The sequence below is a fragment of the Cebus imitator genome, unplaced genomic scaffold, assembly GCF_001604975.1.
Source record: "Cebus imitator isolate Cc_AM_T3 unplaced genomic scaffold, Cebus_imitator-1.0 Scaffold9, whole genome shotgun sequence".
Classification (NCBI taxonomy): domain Eukaryota; kingdom Metazoa; phylum Chordata; class Mammalia; order Primates; family Cebidae; genus Cebus; species Cebus imitator.
In genome coordinates, this window is record NW_016107324.1 from 8,975,872 (window position 1) to 8,987,977 (window position 12,106).

General features: G+C 39.8%; 1 protein-coding gene across 10 annotated transcripts in view; it reads right to left on the minus strand.

The window, feature by feature from the left end:
* Positions 1–12,106, minus strand: part of SEMA6D (semaphorin 6D) — a 594,914-nt gene that overhangs the window by 370,672 nt on the left and 212,136 nt on the right. For 9 of the 10 annotated variants that reach the window (XM_017545307.2, XM_017545312.2, XM_017545279.2 and 6 more), the window contains exon 2: positions 1,264–1,343. The exons of the other annotated variant lie outside the window; for it this stretch is intronic. The gene's annotated coding sequence lies outside the window, so the exon portion shown is untranslated. The remainder of the gene's footprint in view (positions 1–1,263; positions 1,344–12,106) is intronic. 10 annotated transcript variants of the gene reach the window in all.

A 12,106-nucleotide genomic window follows, 5' to 3' on the forward strand; every position in this document is an offset into this window, starting at 1 on the left:
CATAAGTTCAAGGCCAGCATGGGCAACACAGTGATACCCTATCTCTATGATTTTTTTTTTTAATTAGGAAGGCATAGTAGTGTTTGTAGTCCTAGCTACTCAGGAGGCTGAGATGGGAGGATCCTTTGAGCCCAGGAGTTCAAGGTTGCAGTAAGCTGTAATTGTGCCTTTGCACTCCAGCCCGGCTGACAGAGCAAGACTCTGTCTCAAAAATGAATGAATAAATAAATAAATAAGGAAAGAAATAAAATATGTTAAAATAGTAGCTGTGAGAGAACTGAATGTGCCAAATATAGCCTCACTCCATGAAGATCTGGCTTAAAGGAAGATGGTAATGGAATGGGTATTATTTTTTATATTTAATTTATTAAATTAAACAACTCAGGGTCCAAAGAATCCACTGAGGCCTAGATGATCTTGTTTGACTGTTTAATCCTATCATGGCACAATTTCTACTTCATATTGAAAATGTGTCCAGAGATGGTACTCTCTTTTATTAAGAATATAAATTTGATTTATTACTTTATTAAATCTTATATCTTGGCCTCATATTTAAGGGAGGAAGTATATGTGTGTTTATCCACACATATATGTAAATACACATACACACAGAGGAGTGGAAGACTTCCCTTTTCAAAATGAGCTTCCAGTAACACAATTTGCCATCCATCTGTCAACAGTCACCGTTATAACTTTTTTTTAAAGTAATGTGTGCAGATATCTCTGATGGCAGCAAGTGTCCAGCATGTGAAGATGCACTGTCATCAGCCTCAGAGAATCTCCATTTTTACATAATCTCCTAACTAACTGCAAGTGTGGTTGTTTTAGACACCAAATATCTGGGCCCATGTTAAGGGTATGACTGCGCCATGCAGAATTAAAAACTGAGTCACTTTCCCTTTCTTTCTCCCCATTGATCTTAAACTCTGTGTCCCTTTGTGCTCTAGAATCATATCTCTTCTGAATACAAATAGTTTCATTGTCCAAAATGGAAACCATTTCCTCGACTTAGTCCAATGGTGCAGAAACTTTAAAAATCTAATTATTAGCTTCCCAATTTTCACTTGTACCAACAAACACTATGTTCAATATTTATGGATTATGAATTTATCTTGTGTTTGCTATGGTTTTGCAAGGTAGCAAAGTAGAGATATTGACTGATCAAAAAAGATATACCTAAATAATTTCAGTTTCACATCTAATGAAAAAAGCCAGAACCCAGTAATATTTAATGTCCTTCGTCGTTATATACGTAAATCTTACCACTGCAAGCAAATGTGAAATCCTTAAATTGCTGGCCTCAGTGTTCGCATGTCAACCGGCATATGCTCAGGTTGGAGATCCTGCCAAAAGTCAAAGGAAAACATTCATGAAACAGAGCCTGATGGATGATTATTCTAATCCTGTCTTCCCAGCACTGCCGGAAAGCTTGGTTTATAAATGCCTGCTGCTGCTTTAATGATAAGACCTCTTAAACACAGCTGAATGCAGTGCACCAGTGGATTTTCTTTTTTTACCCTCTCTCTGCCCTAACTAAGAGACCGATTATTGATCTCTACCTGGATGTTCCTATTGCGAACAGGTCATTCATGAATACAAGCAGGACAAATAATGGTACACTGCCTAGGTAGTTTTAATAAACTGTAATCAGGACATAGTCTCTGTTGGGGAAAAAAGTCACCAGCCCAATTTTAATGAAGTATTTGCTTACATGACTGCAATGTCTGTGTACATTCTATGGGCCACACATTGGCTATTGGAAGGCAACTTGGTTTTCCCTGAGTCCCTTGTCAGAGTGGACAAGGATACTTTTACTCAAGAGAAGTTTCCAAATGTCTTCTGTTGTCCTTGAGATGAGGCTTTGAGGGCTGGAGTGGATTTTCCTTGCTCTGACCACTCTACTGGAATAGAGGGATCTGAACCCAGAAGTGGTTAAACAGACACAGAAGAAATATAAGCCCATGGGAGCACTCAAGAATCCCAAACCTGAAGACAGGGGGAGAAAAGTAGATGAATTAATATCCCCAGGAGTTCTATGAAGCCTCTTTGAAAACCAGAGAAACCTTAGTTCAGAAATAGACAGCAAGGTGTTTGAAAGTTAGAAAATGTCAGACTTCGTCATTCTCAGATGGGTTTTTGTTCTACCAGTATATGAATGTGCATGTTAGCTTGTTTGATGTAAGAGGAGATATAAGTTTTATACTTAACAACTGCTGAAGTGTTTTTTTTTTTTCAGTAACACCATTGATATTTCTATATTTCAATGAAACAAAGCAGAACTATAGGGGTAGTTCTTCAGTAGCAGGAATGCAAGCAACCGTGAATATTAAAACAAGAACTCAGCTAAGGAAGCATCTGGAAAATGAGTGCCACCAAGAAGAAATGTTGATACCCTGCACCGTGTCCACCATGGCATTAGTCAGGCCATAGCCACTCATCTCCTTGTGTTTAAGTGGAGAGAAAAAAAAGTTTTCTTTGGGAAAAATGGAAGAGTTCAAACTAACAAAATACATGAATGTTTTCCAAAAGTCTGAATCCTTTATTACTTCACCATTTCAAAGACCAAAGAATTATTTAGGACAGTATTATCATTAGGGTACTTTTGTTAATGAAAATATTTGGGCCAGTATCAAGAATAGTTGTTTTCAAATGTGAGTATGCATAAGAGGCTTTGAATAGTCTGTAATAACACAGATTCTCTGGCCTTAATTTTAAAGATTCTGAATAAATAGGTCTGGGCTGGAGTCCAGGACTATATGCTACATATTTTCAAGAAGAACAGGTCATTTTAATGCACCTACCCCAAAGATCCAATTCAAGAACTAATTAGAAGGGGCCACCTTCAGATTCACTTAATGAGGTAACTTTTTCCATTTTAGCCAGCCCCTTGTTGTATTACCTGACTATGGTTGACAAACATGGAGAAGTATTTAGCACAAGTCATTTAGCAGAAGTATTTGTAAGAGGAAAAACAGCTATAACATTTAAAAGGGGAACTGGCTTTTTACAAATCAGAGGCTGCTATCAACAAAACAGATTAGTAAGACTTATTTGGAGGGCAGATATAAACCTAAATTTGTTCCTGTGTGTTTTAATGCTTCTTGCCCAAACGAAGTTATTAAACCAAAGAAGCCACAGGCACACTTCCCACCACATATAAAAATGCTCCAGCCAAGTGCAGCGGCTCATGCCTGTAATCCTAGCACTTTGGAAGGTCAAGACAAGTGGATCCCTTGAGCCTAGGAATTCAAGACCAGCCTGGGCAACATGGGGAAATGCCTTCTCTACCAAAAAATATAAAAACAATTAGCTGGGCATGGTGGCATGTGCCTGTGATCCCAGCTACGGAGGAGGCTGAGGCCAGGGGATCACCTGAGCCCAGGAGGTTGAGGCTGCAGTTGAGTCAAGCACTCCGGCCTCGGCAACAGAGCCAGACTCTATCTCAAAGAAAAAAAAAAAAAAAAAAAGGTTTCCTTAAATATTTGGTTCCAACACTGACTTTCAGAAATACAATGTTGCCTAGCACTTTTAGCCTAAATCTAAGACTCCCCCCCCCACACACAATAGTTTGCAAATTTTATAAATTTACTTGTGGTGCATTTGCTCCTCCCAACCTTCCCCACTCCCAGTAGGTCCAGGGCTTTCATCAGATTCTTAAGGTGGGAGCCTTTGGACTGGCGGTCTGAGGATACGGGTCCTAATCTTAGCTTGGCTTCTACTTGGTTTGGTGGCTTTTGACAAATAATTTCACCTCTCTACCACACAGTTTTCCCATCTATGAAATAAGAAAGCTGAATTCAAAAAATTGGAATATTTTTCCAGCTTCACAATTCTAGGAAGTACCAATAAAATTAGGAGCATCAGGCTCCCATCAAGAAGGTATCTTGACATGTTTTTGGACTAATGTCCTTATTTATGGGGGACGAACTGAAGTCCAGAGAGTTTACCATACTATATAGTATGTGGGAGATATCGTTATGGTGGAAGATCAGAAATGGAACCCAGAGTTTCCAACTTATCCACCAAGTCTCTCCTCTTTCTAATACACAGTTAAGTTTTTAAAGCTCTATTTCCAGCTCATACTTTCTCATTGGCCGATGGTACATTTCAGGCAGGATTTTCTTTTCTTGGCAGAGAGAGGGGTACAATGTGTTCTTTGGGGCTCTCTCCCAGATTTTCTCCAGGAGAGAACATATGCCCAGGTCCCCAGAGAATTGTGTTCCCACACTCACAGCTGTACAATAGGCAAGAAAAAGCTTCTACAAGTTTAAATAAACTATCAGCATTTGCAAAAGTGCTCTGAAGTGTCTTCACAAAGTGTTCCAGGAGAATTGCTATTCTAAAAAGATCACTAGGTTACCTTGTCCTGGATTTTACCCTGTACTCAGGCATTAATACTTTAAGTGCATCAGTGATACTCATTTATTCATCCAAAGTTCAACACTCAGTAAGCACAACTGGCGACAAAACAGACGGAGCCCTTGCTCTCATGTAGATTAATGTCCAGTGGGGAACTATAACCTCCTGCAAGTTCTCCTGCACTCCTGCCTGTGTGCTTTGGGAGAGAGAGAGAAGCTCTCCAAGAGACAGGCTCATGCTTCCTGTGAGTTGCCTGCTTCTAAATCACAAGCGTAGTTCTGGGAGACTATTACCTTAGCATGAATCAGTTTATCCAAATTGCTTTGGTTAAACCTAACAGCATCAGGCTCTGTGTGGCTTTCCTCATTGTGTCAATACCTATTTGCTTATTAAAACTTTACTTGTCCAGTAATACCTAGATCAAACTCCTCCCTTTGAATCTCTCTGTGTAATTTTATCTCATGTACGTAAGAATGTACAGAGCAACCTCATTTATTTCTCGGTTATAGCACTGGGAGTAGAAGAATATTCAGCGTTTACTAGTGTGCAGGAATTATAAGATGTTTAGTTTACCCTTTTTTATAGATAAGGAGAGTGTTATATAGAAGGAAGTCAGAGTCATTGTTAACCAATTATTATAAATCAAAAGGAAGGAAATGGAAAGTATATTTTTGTTAGCTTTCGTTCTGTGGAATGTTTTCATAAGATTATTTTGAATGTATTATTTAATCTAATTCTTGAAAACACTACTCAGAAGATACATTATTATGCCCCATTTACAGATGTAGTAAGTCTCAGTGGGGATAAATAACTTAAACCAGGTCAAACAGCTCCAAGTGGTAGCTGGCAGAGATGGGCTCAATCTCAGGCCTGTCTGAGGATGCCAGAACATGCCAAGGTAGTTGTTTTCTCCACCACCCCTCTCCACTTCGACACCAGGTCACAAGCGGGGAGGAGAAAATGTTGACACTTATTGAGAAAGAGAATTTAGACAGTGCAAATGAGAAACCACAGATCTCTGACAGCTTGGTCAGGAGTTCTATCTACTGCCCTCCTTCTGAGGCCCATCCTTAGACTCTGCCAGTCTTCATCACCACGTCCTTTCACACGGAGACTCCCAATACTCCCACCCTACCACCACCACCAAGGTGCAGAGAGGAGGGAGCAGGGGTGAGAGCACCTGTGAAAGGATAACTGACAGCAGCATCTGCGAGCATCTGAGCTTCTGGCTGGCTATCCATCCAATGTGCCTTGACAATCATGCTAAATCTTTAAGTCCCAGAAAAGATAACACCTCAGAGTTGTGAAATGTAAAAACTGCAAGTCTGCACTTTGTGTATAGCACTTTTAAAGAGCACCTCCCAATTCTTCTTTCCAAGTACTACCCACCTTATACATATATGAGGTATTTGGCAGCTTTTTGCACCAAGAAGGTGGACAGAAACTGGGCTTGACAGATGAATGCATCAACTTCTCTGCTTCTCAGTAACAATACTGCATCATCTTCAAGTAAACCTTCCCCAAATATTTTTGTAACAATGACAGCCTAAGTACCTCCAAAATAATGATGATAATCACACATATCGGCTGTTTGGAATTTTTCACTTTACAAGGTATCTTTACATTCACTATTTTCACTTAATTTCCACAAAAACTAAATAAAGTGAATAGGACAGTATTTTTTTTTTAAATTTATGGTTTTTTCTTTTTTCTTTTTTTTAAGTATGACTGGCAAATAAAAGTAGAATACATATCTATGGGGTACAATATGATGTTTTGGTATAAGTATATATTGTAAAATAATTACCACAGTCAAGCTAATTAATGTATCTATCACCTCACATAGTCACCTTTTTTTGGTGGTGAAAATGATTGAGATCTACTCTCTTAGGAAACTTCAGTTATACAATACGTTATTAGCAATGATAGTCATTAGGTCTCCCGAGGTTATTCACCTTACAACTGATGGTTTGGACCCTTGAGCAACATCTACCCTTTTCCCTACTCTCTAGACCCTGGTAGCCACCATTTTACTCTCAGTCACTGTGAGTTTGACATATTTTTAGAAGTCAGAGTAACTGTTAATAAATTATTATGAATCAAAAGGAAGGAAATGGAAAGTATATTTTTGTTAGCTTTTGTTCTGTGGTATGTTTTTATGAGCTATTTTAAATATGTTATTTAATCTAATTCTCAGAAAACATGACTCAGTAGATCTATTATTATGCCCCCTGTACAGGTGCAGGAAGTCTCAGTGGGGATAAATAACTTAAGCCAGGTCAAACAGCTACAGGCAGTGGAACCTTTTTCTCCATTCAAATTTCTTCAGGCAACATTATCCATGTCAGACCCACCTAGGTCCCTGATTTTGTTGCCCTCACTATGTTCATGTAGACTGAGCTTTGTTGCTTTTCCACTTTCTCCAGTAGTTGCTGATGGTTACCCGACTACATACGTGCAAAGTTGTATATGACAGATAATTTGCACACTCATTCAAACCCTTTCCTCACTCCTTTCATGGGTTCAGGAAAAGTTGAAGCTTTGTGGAGAGAATAGAGAACTGAAAGGATATGGTAAAGTAGTTTCCTTTCAAAGAGCAATTCTCAGGTCTCCTTGCATATAGCCCCCCGTGAGCAAAAGTGTAGCAAGTACTTCTGCATCGCTGCAGGGCATGTGGCTCTGCATACATATGCATAATGTCCTCTTCACACTTTGGAGCTACCAGATGCCTGGTTCTGCTGGGAAGAGGTTTGGTAACCCACTTGAAATTATGAGGATTCATATCGCATTTAGGCAAGCTGCAGACCCCTCTAGATGACATCTCCTGCTCTAAAGAATGATTGAGAGAAGGATGTAACAGAGCAGAAAATGACAATGAAATATTAGCAGTGCAGTAGAGTTTACATGCGGCCCCCAGCTAGATGAGGGAAATACACAAGTCAAAAGAAGAGGCAAGCCTTCAGGCAACACAAAGGAAGCAAGAACCCTCTAGGTGTCAAGGACTAATTGTGTTGCTATGGGAAAGGCCCTGAGGCATTGATTCATTTTACAGGCTGGTGAACAGCCCTCAATCCTGGACGCCTCATGCTTTTAAGTGCTAGGTGAAGCTCCTCCGCCATTCCCACTGGAATGACTTAGCCCTCTGAGGTAGTGGAATGAGACTGGGGTTTGGTGGAGAAGGGCGATGTTTAGGATGGACTCAGACTAGGTCCAGACACTATGTGCGGTGGGGCTTTGTAACAGACTGGGATCCGCCTGTCCTGACACCACCCTCCAACCAAATCCTTCTCCACCAGCTCTCCAAATTTTGTTCTGAAACACTAAGCTCATGCCACCCACTCCGATCCCTTACAGTCGTCACCCCTCCCAGATACTAACACACTCTACCCAGGAGACTAGATTCCTGCTCCTCAGAAGAGAACGCAAAGCCCTGAACAGCCCTGTCCTTGCTTTCAGCTCTTGTTACACAGCACTACTTGCATCTCCTGAAACACTCCTGTGCACCATGCCTTTGCCTTCTGCTTGCTCCTCCTGTAGTGCCTTTCTCACTTCTCCCCCTAGAGACATTTCCTACTCATTCTCTAAGAAGCAGCTGCCACTTGACTGGCAAGGTGAAGATCTTCTCATGACACCTTGCGCACGTCTCTACTTGACCATTTAGCACTCTCTGCTAGAATTATATGCTACATGTTTTAGCCTGTATGAAACTATGGATTTCTGGAGTGTAGGGGCAATGCTTGCAAATATGCCTTTTTATCCTTTACACTGAGCCAAATATCTGGCATATAAGCCTGGTAAATACATGTTGATTGAAAGAAAATGAAGAAATTACTCACTAATTTCTCTCCCACATGCTTTTAACAAAACAGCATGTGAGCCGTTATCATTCTCTGATACACACTATAGTGGTGATACTGGAGAAAAAGAGACAAGAGATCAGAGTACTAGCTTGGCATCTTTATCTTAAAGCCTATGCCTTAGGGTAAGTTCATTTTCCCCATTAAAGGCACTCCTCTGATACAATGTTAGGTTCCTATCAGGTCACAGCATTAAAGGTCTTAGAGAAAGGCAGTGATCTGTACTATAAAGAGCTCAGACTTTTCAATCAGATGTTCCTGTGTTTGAATCCAGACATTTCCACAAGTAGTAACTGGAGCTGGAAAAATGCTCAGAATCTAGCTGAATTTCAGGTCTCTCCTTGGTAAAATGAAGAGGATAATACCTACCCCACAGTAGTATAAATAAAATAAAATTATAACTGCCAAGATGGTAGCTCATTTTAGGTTCTCAATAAACGGCAACATTTATTTTTTACATCTTCAGCCTTAACCCCTTTTGCTTCTTGGTTCCCACAAAGTTTTGCCTTTCTCTAGAATAGAGATCCTCCTTGCTAAGGTATTAGAGGGTGATCTATACACCAGAGTCATTTGGGGTGATTTTCCAAATGATATCCCCACACCCCTTCCAAGAAACATTTCTGTAGCATACCATCACTGTTATTGATGGAAGCATGTTTTCTTTCTCAGGAGCTGTCAGACACAAAAGGGGCTGAGAATTACTTCTCTAGAACACGCTTCTACAAGCCTTACTCTTTCACAGTCATAATTCTAGCTGGGACCAAAACATTCTCATCCTGAAACTATTATAACAGATTTCTAGCTGACCTCCCTATTTAGAGGTTATCCCCGTCAGTCCATCTTGTATACAATGGCAAGAATCATCTCGCAAACTCCAGAAAGACGGAGTGAATTTCTGATAAAACGGGCACATCAGTAGTCACCAAGGGAAGAGCAAGCCCCATCTCCTACACCGACACTCTGCACTGCTTCACCTACTTGTGCCTTTGACTATGTTATTGCTTTTAACTGGAGGGGTCCTTCTCTCCCTAGCTGCTTCCCCTCCCCACACAGTTTAAGAATTTCTACACATCATTCAAGACAAACTCAAGTGCAGCTAACTGTCTGCTCCTCTGCTCCTCTGTGGCACCAGTGTACCTAGCACACCTCTGTTTGTGTGTTCACCATAATCTGTTACAAGTTATTAACTCATGAGTCTTCTGTATTAGATTGTAAATTCTTAAAGGGAAGAGGCTGTGTCTTAATCATTCATGTTTCTTCTTATAAAGTAGATGCTCACTAAATTTTTATTGAACTGTACTAAACTGAACTGAGATGATACCCTGTTCATGCTCCATTAAATCATTTACCTTGCTACACTCCCTAATAGGATGTGTGCACTGTTTGCATCTGTGTCTGCATGGCAGTCATTGCTGGGGTTTTCTCAACACTTTTACATTTTTTCCTTGGGTCCTTTCTTTTCTAACAGAGATTATACAAAAAAGAAGAGTTGTACATTTACTGGTCCACTTTATTTCAAAATCTAGGGAGGCTGGGTAAACCCTCCAGCCAACACAGGGATTCGGGAGAAAAAGGCTTTTGTTAAAGCATCTTGCCACTTCCTACTCATTAAATCCAAACTTCCTCAGGTGGACTGCAAGATAGTACACCAACTTGATTGAACCTCTACCCAATCTAGCTGTCTGGACTAGCCCAGAATGCATAATTGTTTTTCTTTGTGATTGTGCTGTGAACAGAACAGGATTCTCTTCCTGCATGTTTCCCTCCCTAGTGAGAACAGTACTGCGGGCTCACATCTCTCTGGAATATCCATTACTCTATGATGGAGGCGTTGTCTCTTGAGGTTCCAGGAATTGTTGGCTTGTCCTTGATTCAACATTAATCTATTTATTTATCAAACATTTATTGATGCTTTTCCTTATGTCAAATGCTAAGGTAAGTCCTAGGGAAATAAAGATGTATAACAACAACAACAAAAAATGTCTGGCTCACAAAGAAGTTACTTAGGATGGGGAGAAGACAGAATGTAAACAAATGACAGTATAATAATGCAAATGGAAAACAGGTCCATAAGTACAATGCTGGAGGGGCCCGGTGGAAGCAGAAAAAGAGAAGCTGATGTTGTTTTCCACTTCTTAGCTATGCAGAGAACCTGAAAGCACCGAACACAGGTATCCTGCTCAGGCTGCAAATATCCCTTATGAATTTGAAAATGCTCTTTGAGAAGACTGCTAGCCCGATCGCATAAATCACTGTTGTGGCTACGTGAGTGACACTACAAGCTTAAATGTCCCCTCTGAAGAGCCATTGTCCTAACAGAAGATCGTTGCTGTCTCACTGCTGCATCCTGAACTCTCTGCTCTCCAGCATATGCAACTCCCTGACTTCGAACAACTACAAGATACACTATATAAGTGAGAAGGAAATACAGATGAGGAATACTCAAGAAGAACCTTCAATAAAAGGCTGTTCCAGCTCTGACTCTAGAACTGTACTGCCCAGCATATTAAACACTAGCCACAGGTAACTATTTAAATTTAAATTATTTAAAATTAAATAAAATTAAAATTCCAGTTCTGCAGTGGCAACAACTACATTTCAAGAGCTCATTAACACACATGGCTAGTGGCTACCATGTAGTACAGATACTGAACATTTTCACCACCCTAGAATGTTCGGTTGGACAGTGCTGCTTTAGGAAATAATCTGAACTATTTATTCGCCAGTTTATCTTATGATTTTGGGAACTGTTTACTTTTTCAAACCTCAACTCTGGCTTGGGAGGCAACAGTTGAAAGCAAAAGTTAACTACTTTTGAAGGGCGCACAGTCTAGTGGGGAGGGCAATATTTTAAAAAGGAAAAAACACTAGACAAATGTGCTGTGGATGGTATGAAGGCACAGACACAAAGCAGTCTAACTTTGACTTACAAAGTAAGAGAAGACCTCAAAGCAAAGGGGACACTTGATGTGATTTTTATAGGATGTGTAGCAACTTTCCTAATTTACGAAGTGGAAAGGGCACTGGAAATGGTGACAACAGCATATGCAGAGTCACTGGGCAGGAAGAGCTTAGTGCACACAGGGAACTGCAAGTCCCCAGTATTCTTGGAGAATAGTGTAAACTTTTGGGAAGTTGGTGAGAGCAGGCTGACAAAGTAGCAGACATGCCTATTGGGTGAGCAGGTGGAAGGAAGAAGAGTTACAAATTGTGTAACACAGTAGTTAGAGGACTGAAGTTTCATAAAACGGGGTTTATGCTCAAAATTATCCACTGCTAGCTTTATTATCATAATTTTAAACATCTCTTTGAAGCCCTTTTTTCTTATCTATAAAATGGTATTAATAATACTGCCAACCTTTTATGATTGTTTTGTGGATTAAATGAGACAACATGCTTGTCACAGTGTATGGGACGTATCAAACATCAAAAATCAAGTCATGGCCATTTATTCTATAAGAAATGAGGGGTTACAAAAAGATTTGAGGAGTAAAATAAAATGACTGTTTCATACACAGAAGACACAAAGCAATTACTAATGTTAATAATAATAATTAAAATAATAGCTAATATTTACTGCGTATTTATTACATATTGGGCATGATTTCAAACATGTGAAATAAGCTAATTCATTTAGTCTGCTCAAAAATCCAACCATTATTAGCTTTCCTTTACAGATGGGAAAATGAAGGTATAAAGAAATTAAATGATTTTTTACCGTACTAATAATTGACGGCAGTGGGATTCCAATCCAGACATCTGGCTCTTGAATCTATACCCTTAGCTCTCAGGCTGTTCTGTCTCTGTTGGAAATTCTTTGACAAAATCCTGCCTAATATTATATTGAATGATTTCACCCCACAGCATGACATCAGACTCATTTATTTAAG